An 8,008-nucleotide genomic window follows, 5' to 3' on the forward strand; every position below is an offset into this window, starting at 1 on the left:
ATCAGTAGCTTTGAGAACATACAGAATCTTTATCAGTGGCTGTTCCCCCCCCCAACCCTGCCCTGCAACAATGTGTCCCTCAGCTGTGCAAACTGAGGAGGGCCCGGTTCCGAGTCCTTGGAACGCAGCTGTGGCGGGGTGACAGCTGGTGGCACTTGCCCAGCTGCCCTTTTCCATCCCCAGTTCTTCCCACGTGGTGGTTTCCGCCTAAGCAGACCGCTCCATCATCTACGCTGGAGCTGCCTTGGCTGACTTCCGTCTCTCTCTGAACCCCATCCTCCCCTCACCAGGCCCGAGTGTTCAGAGATGGGGACTGCCCTAGGCAGAGTTGTGAGGAAAGCCGGGGCAGGAGCAGAAAAAACCAAAACGCCAGCTGCCGTGGCTGCGCTGGGGACACAGGAAGGCTGGCTCCGTGTCTTCATCAGAGACCTAAAAAGGAACTTGGTTGTATTCTCTGGCCTTAGCGTAAATGGGGGGGACCTGTTCCCATTGTCCGTGCCTGAGAAGGAACGTGGCGACGGCAACTGGATGAACTTAAGTGAAGGGCAAAAGGGCAGGTGGGGGCGGAGCTGAGCCCAGCGCCCAACACCCACGTGTCTACAGCAGCTTCTCTTTAATGACGGACGTTATCCTTACATCGTTGTTTTGTTACGAGTCCTCAATATGTGTCTGCTGCTTAAAACCTAAAACAGCAGCCAAAAAATAAAGCAGGAAAATAATCGCTGGTAATGGAATCTGTCCTCTTACTTTTGCTTAGTTCGTAAGTTAACACTTCGTGTGCCGGTTTGCATGCAGCCCACACTTCCGGTTCTGTTACTATAAAACAACCCCCCCCCCCCCCAGTCTAGTTGCTCGAGAGCCACTTTATGCACCTCCCCCCCTTTCTGCATGTGGACAAGGTTCCGCTGGGTGGTCCCCACCCCACCAGGTGCAGGAACTGGCCAGTCTGGCCCACCGGAGACTGTAGCTCGCCACCGCTGGTGTTGGGGGGACCCTGGGGCAGCCAGGCTTGTCACTCTCCACGGGGCCTCTGTGCAGAGTGGGCAGACTTCTTCCTTGACAGCTCAGGGTTCCCAAAAGTGCAAAAGCAGAAACTGCCAGGCATTAGGACGGGCTCAGAACTGGCCCGGCATCACTTCTGCCACATCCTCGTGCTTAAAGCAGGTCCCCCGGCAGGCCCCGGCGTGTGGTGGGAGCGGACTGGGCAGGGCAGGGCAGGCGGGACTGGCTCTTCAGGGGCCCACTTAGATGAGCGACCACACGTGACTCCTGTAAGCACAGATACATCTTCCCTTCCCACTTGTAATAACGGAGTAACCCTTAAGGTGAGCCCACAGTAATCTATTCCACTGCCATTAGATAATTCAGTTGCTGAGTTTCACTACTGTAGTTTATGGTTTCACTACTATAAAGGGCACGGCTCCGGACACCACCTTTGGAGTAATTCCACATGTGCAACACCACGCTAGCTCTCTGGGGTCATCTGCTATGTCATGGGATCCTTGGGGCAACCCTGACAGGCAGGACCTAGTGCTGGTGACTCAAAGCAGGTTGTCTTGTTTAGGATGGTCGGAGCCCTTCTCCACGTACCAGCGGTCATCACACAAAGGCCTCCCAAGCCCGTTTGCCAAAGATGCAGCTTCTTGGGGCGCCTGGGTGGCTCAGTCAATTGCGCCTCCGACTCTTGGTTTCTGCTCAGGTCATGATCTCAGTTCATGGGTTTGAGCCCCAAGTCGGGCTCTGCACTGACAGGGTGGGTCCTGCTTGGGATTTTCTCCCTCTCTCTCTCTGCCCCTCCTCTGCTCATACACGCTCTCTCAAAATAAATAAATAAACTTAAAAAAAAAAAAAAGATGCAGCTTCCTGACTCCCACCTCTCAAAAGTTCTGATCTAGCAGTCTGAGAAGGGGGAGTGGGGGACAAGAATGGAGAATGCTCCAGATTCTTCCAGACTGTGCTGGGGAAGCGGCATTGGCCCACCCATCCCCTTTGGACACTGGCTACCTCAGAGCTCTTTCTACATAGGTAGGCCTCCTGCCCTTTGGGGCTCAAGTCAGGTACGTTGAGAACCAGAGAGAAAAGTACAGATAAAGTAGGGCAGGACTCAGGACAAGGTTATTTCTGGATATTTTGGCAGAGGCAAGGATCCAGGGAGAGGCCCCACCGAGGTATTCGGGAGGGGGAGGAGGCTGTGAGCTGGGTAGGATTCCCACGGTCAGGGGAGCAGGATGGGCTTGTCTGGCAACAGCAGGGGTGGCTGGACTTGAGAGAATGGGCTCAAGATGTGCTTGAGGAAGGGCCAAGTGTATGGCTGGCAGCCTAGGGCACAGGCGGAGGGAGCTGGCACTATTCTGGGGATGGTCTTAAATGCCAGGTTGAAGAGCCTGGGCTCCACTCTGTGGAAATGGGGACCGGGGGGAGGATGCCAGAGGCGCCCACTCGATCCTAGGATGGGGCTTTTAACACCCCACTGGTGGGGGGGGGCAGGTGACAGCCTTGCTACAGGCCTGGAGGCTGCCCTTTAAGTAGGGAAGATGCAGCAGCAGAAAGGCTGAAGGCCCAAAATAGGGTGGCAGTGAGTGGGAGGGAAGGGATGACAGGGACATGGAGACGCACCAGCATCTCCCAGCCCCGTCCCCACCACGCAGAAGTCCATCAGCCAGTTATCGGCGAGGGTGAGGCGAGCCGCACCCCCACTTTCAAGCTCCAATTATGTGCCTCCGGGTCCACACAGACCCGCTGCCTCCTGACACACGATTCCGGTCCCCCTCGGCGAGGAACAAAAACCCAGGGATTGAGGGTTTGACGGTTTGGTGTTAATGACCATAATGAGCTGGCTGAGCCCTTTGCAGGAGCAAGCCAAGAAGCAGCCTTTAGAAAGCAGAGGGGAGCCTGGCGTGGAAGCCGCGGGGCATCCGCGCCGAGGGTAATTGCATGGCCCAAGAGCTGGTCCCGCGGAGGAGCTGCGTGGATGCGTGGAAGTCCCGGGTACACACGGCCAAGTTGGCTAATGATAAGGGGAGCAGAGGGGTTCGTCCGCGCCGCTAGGGCGGGGGGGGGGGGGGGGCGAACATCTTAACCCCCGCAAGGACCCTGACCTCGCTTGGGAGGGACCTGGCACGCAGCCCAACCTCCCCTGCAGTTCTCCCCGGTTACCTGGAGAGGGCGCCGGAGGCTGGTGCTGCAAAGCGGCTCCCGGGGACCAGCAGGTCAGGTGGTGGAGCGAGGATTAGCATTCCAGAGCCAAATCCGGCTCTCTGCCCTGTCTGGTCTCTGCTCACCCAGACCGGGAGGGGCAGCCACCTCTTCCAGGGTGGAGGAGTTGGGAGCCAGCCCAGAGAAGTCGGTGGAAACCGGCCTGGAGACACAATATGCAGGGAGAGGGTGGCCGGAGGGGAGGGGTCTGGGAAGAAACACCCCTTTCCCCCCCCCCCCCCCCCAGAGCCTCCCTGGAGACTCAAGGCCTTGCCCCCTGAGCTGGTGGAGGGGAGGGAGGGTAACTTCCCACTTCAGTTAACCGGGTGACCTTGGGCTCCTCCTGTCTGCAACTGCCCCGTGTGGACGGCAAGGGGCAGACCATTGTTTCTGGCACCCCGAGGAAGTGGGGATTAGTTAACCCAGACCCAGGGTGGACAGAAGCTGCTGGATGGCCAGGAGAGAAAGCCCCCGGGGCCTGAGGCCTGCAGCCCCTACAGGTACCCAGGGGCCACTTCCCCAGTTTCTAATCCTGCAGGGCCTCAGAGGGGGCTCCCCAGTTAACCCACTTTCAGAGGCCAGCCACACCCTCCCCCAACTTGCCTTCCTGGCCTGTGCGCTCACTGCGTGCGGGAGGGGGGAGGGGGAGGCGGCGCAAACTCCTAAAAGCAGCTGGAGCTAGCCAACCAGAAATGTTTTTGCATCCCCTTCCTTTTCTTCTGGATGCTTAAGGAAAGTCCCTCATAAGGGTGCATCATCAGGGCTGGCTATTGTCAGTGCAGAATCTGCTTCAGACCCTCTGTCCCCGCCCCCCGTCCCTCCTGCACTGTGCTTTCTCTCTCAAAAATAAATAAAAATAAAACACATTATTTAAGGTCCCTCATAAAATCCAACAGGGTCACCCAGAACCGGATGCCCCAAGCAGGGCCAGGTGGGTTGATGATCTTTGGTTGGTTTGCACCAGTACAGCTACTCTGGTTGTGAAATAGATCCTGGAACCCACTGATGAGCAGCTCCTGCCCCAGTCTGCTAGCCCCTCCCCCTGGGACCCCCTGGACCTCCCCACGGTGAAGGGGTAACTTCTGGTGGCATGGCATCATCCAATGGATTAGCCATTGCCAAAGTGCTTTTGGTCATTAAATTTTTTTTTAATGTTTATTTATTTCTTTTGAGGTGGGGGAAGGGGCAGAGAGAGAGAGAGAGAGAGAGAGAGAGAGAGATTCCCAAGCAGGCTCTGAGCTGCCAGCACAGATCCCAGTTAGGGCCTCAATCCCACAAACCGTGAGATCATAACCTGAGATGAAATCAAGAGTTGGAGGCTCAGCCCACTGAGCCACCCAGGTGCCCCGCCCCGCTAGTAAATGAAGCACTGATCTAACACAAAAGCCTCCCTACAACCTATTAAATGGAAACAAAAGTGCATTACATGATTCCATGTAAAGTAGAAAAACCACGAAAAGTCTTAAAGCCCTGCAAACCTCCCCCCCCCCCCCCCCCCCCCCGCCAAACCCATTTGTGTTTGAATATTAAGTGCATAGAAAAAGGTCTTGAAGTTAGCCGGGTATTAACTTGAGGAATGAGGAAGTTGCTTCTGGAGTGCATGCTGTACATAGCGTGCCCTCAGCTTTTCCTTCTATATACTTTGTCTTATATAAGGGTTGAATTGTGTCCCTAAAAATTCAGATGTTGAAGTCTTAACCCCTGGTACCTCAGAATGTGACCTCTGGAAATAGGATGGTTGCAGATGTAATTAGTTAAGGTCGCAGGGGGGGGGGGGGGGGTAGGGTGGGTCTCTAATCCAAAAAACGGCTGGTGTCCTTATAAAAAGGGGAAATTGGGGCCACGTGGGGTGGCTCAGTTGGTTAAGTGTCCAACTCTTGATTTCGGCTCAGGTCATGAGTTTGAGCCCCGAGTCAGGTGCATGGAGCCTGCCTGAGGTTCTCTCCCTCCTCTGCCCCTCCCCTGCTCATCCTCCTGTCTCTGTCTCTGTCTCTGTCTCTGTCTCTGTCTCTCTCTCTGAAAATAAATAAACTTTAATAAAAGGGTAAATTTGCACACAGACATGAGCACAGGGAGAACGTGTGAACACAAAGGCAGAGATGGGCGATGTGTCTGTCTGCAAGGCAAGGAATGCCAAATATTGCCTAAAAAACACCCGAAGCCAGGGGAGAGACATGGGACAGAGCCACCCTCATGGCCCCAGAACAAATCAATACCGCAGACGCCTTGATCTGGCCTCCAGGACTGTGAGACCATAAACTTGTGGAAGCCACTCCTGTGCAGTAGTTTGTTATAGCGGACCCAGCACAACCAACATACTTTGTATAGTTAAATATTGCACAGTGAGAACGAAATCCTTCCCAACAGAGGTCAAAATGCACAATGAGTATCACTTATGAAATTAAAAATCAAATCAAACTGAGCCTGGGTGGCCACGTCGGTTACACATCCGACTCTTGGTTTCAGCTCAGGTCATGATCTCACGGTTTGTGGGATCGAGCCCCGCAACAGGCTCTGTGCTGACAGCGTGGAGCCTGCTTGGGATTCTCTCTCTCCCTCTCTCTCTCTCTGCGCCTACCTTGCTCACTCTCTACCCCTCTCTCTGTCTCTCTCAAAATGAATACACATTTTAAAAAAAATCAAATCTGTCTTTCCAGAGAACATTATTGAGCTAACCCCAGACTCTAGCACCACGTGGGTCTTGTCATGTAATGCGGCAGCCACCCAGTGCTGCCCCTTTCACGGACAAGGGTGACCTGCCCAAGCTCACACAGCTTAAGTGACAGTGCAGGATGGGGGCCCAGCCTGCTCCCCAAACCCAGTGGCCTTTGCTCTTCTCGGGGCACCGTGCCCACTCCCGGCGTCCTGACCACACTTCTCAGCTGTGGGGGGCACGGAGGCACCTGGTGTGTGGTGGGAAGATCCCCCAGACTTAGAGTCCAACAGCCCTGGATGCAGCCCTGGTTCTGCCATTTATACCCGAGTGACCTTGGGGGAAGGTCATGCTGAGCCTCAGCAAGCATGATCTCTTCTATGAGATCGTGAAAAGCCCTTTACAAACTGTAAAGGGCCGTGCACCAGGGAGTTGTAATGTCCCTGGTACCTGATTCTGATGTCACGTTCTGCCTAAAACAGGGACGACTTTTCCTGGCAGCCTCTGGAAACCCCTATTGACGCAACCATCTCCCACCGCTGTCCAGGCCGTGAGCACGTTTTGCCCTCTCTCACATCTGCTAAGCCCTCCCGACTCCCCAAGATGCTGCTCTGAGCCTCTACAAAGAAGGAGGAGGGGTCCGCAGCTGAGGAATTCGGGCAGCCTCGAGGAAGGCAGGCCAGGGAGACGGACCCTCCCCTAAAGCCTCCAGAAGAACAGCAGCCCCGCTGACCCTGGTTCTAGAACGTCTGACCTCCAGAATTGTTAGATAATTGGCAGATAACAAGCCACTGAGTTTGTAGTAATTGCTGCAGCAGCCACAGGAAGCTGGTGCGCCTCCTAGGGGTTTGCAGGCATATTCCTCTTAACCCTCATCACAACCCTCTCAAGTGGGTACAGTCTGCATCTCCATTCCACAGCCAAGAGAACTGGTGCTCAGAGAGGTTGAGTACCTTGTCCAAGGTCACACGGCAGGTAAAAGGAGCTGGGATTTGAACCTCTTCAGCGAGGAGCCTGCGGCTTGTACAGGGCCGTGCCTCAGACATCTTGGAGCTGGGCAACCCTCCCTGCACATAGGTTGGTTGACCCTTGGATTTCTTGGGTTCCTTGGCTCACCAGTGCTCTGATGCTTGTTGGGGGTGGGGTTCCACTGTGATCCCCCAGGAGGCAGAATCTTGGGGGCACTCCACAGGGGACAGATCCCTGCTCAGGGCAAGAAGTCACATCACAGTCCCTGCCTGCCACTGCCCAGCTACTCTCAAAGGCCTTACAGAGAGGCCCCGCCCTGCTCCCACCCTGTCTCTCTGTGGGTGTGGGGGAGGGGCTGTCAGATCACACAGAGCCTTCTCCCCAGCCCCTCCCCCACCCAGAGGACCGCTCTGCTAGCTAGTGTTGGCAAGTTCCTCCTGCCTTCACTCAGCCCCTCCCACGTCCCTGGGAGCCCCAGGTTGGCCTGGTCCCTCTTCGGAGGCCAGAGCCAGGCTGCCTCCTCCTCCTCCTGACCTGAGCCCTCCCTCCCTCTGAGACCCCTCCTCCCTAGGCCAGGGCCCCCCTCCACTGCAAACCCCACCTCTTGCCTAAAATAACTCTCTCCGCCCTGCTCTCCCTCCCAGGCTCCTGCTGGTGTTAATATTCTCCCAGCCAGGCTACAGGCAGACCAGGCCAGTAATTAGGTTAGCCTCCTGCCAGGGAGGTCTGCTGGTTGGGTTCCTGGGGTGGGGGTGATTGGAAATGCTCCTTTTGTGGGCTGGAGTGATTGTGTGTGTGTGTGTGTGTGTGTGTGTGTGTGTGTGTGTGTGTGGTGTATGGTATGCATGTGTGTAGTGTGTGGATGTGGTGTGTGTGTGCACGTGTGTGGTGTGCATGTGTGTGTGCATGTGCGTGTGTGTATGCAAGAACCGCTCCCTCCTTTGTCCCTTTCTGCCTGCCAATTGCCCGGTGCGAGATGGCGGTGGCAGGGGCATGGTGTGTGTGTGTGTGTGTGTGTGTGTGTGTGTGTGTGTGTGTGTGGTGTGATACGTATGCATATGTGTATGTAGTGTGCATGTGCATGGTGTGTGTGGTACATGAGTGTACTGTGTGTGTGTATATGTGTGGTGTGCACATGTGGTGAGTGCATGTGTATGTGTGGAGGGGGGTGCGTGTCTGTGTGTGTTGGGG

The sequence above is a fragment of the Lynx canadensis genome, chromosome E3 (assembly GCF_007474595.2).
Source record: "Lynx canadensis isolate LIC74 chromosome E3, mLynCan4.pri.v2, whole genome shotgun sequence".
Lineage (NCBI taxonomy): Eukaryota > Metazoa > Chordata > Mammalia > Carnivora > Felidae > Lynx > Lynx canadensis.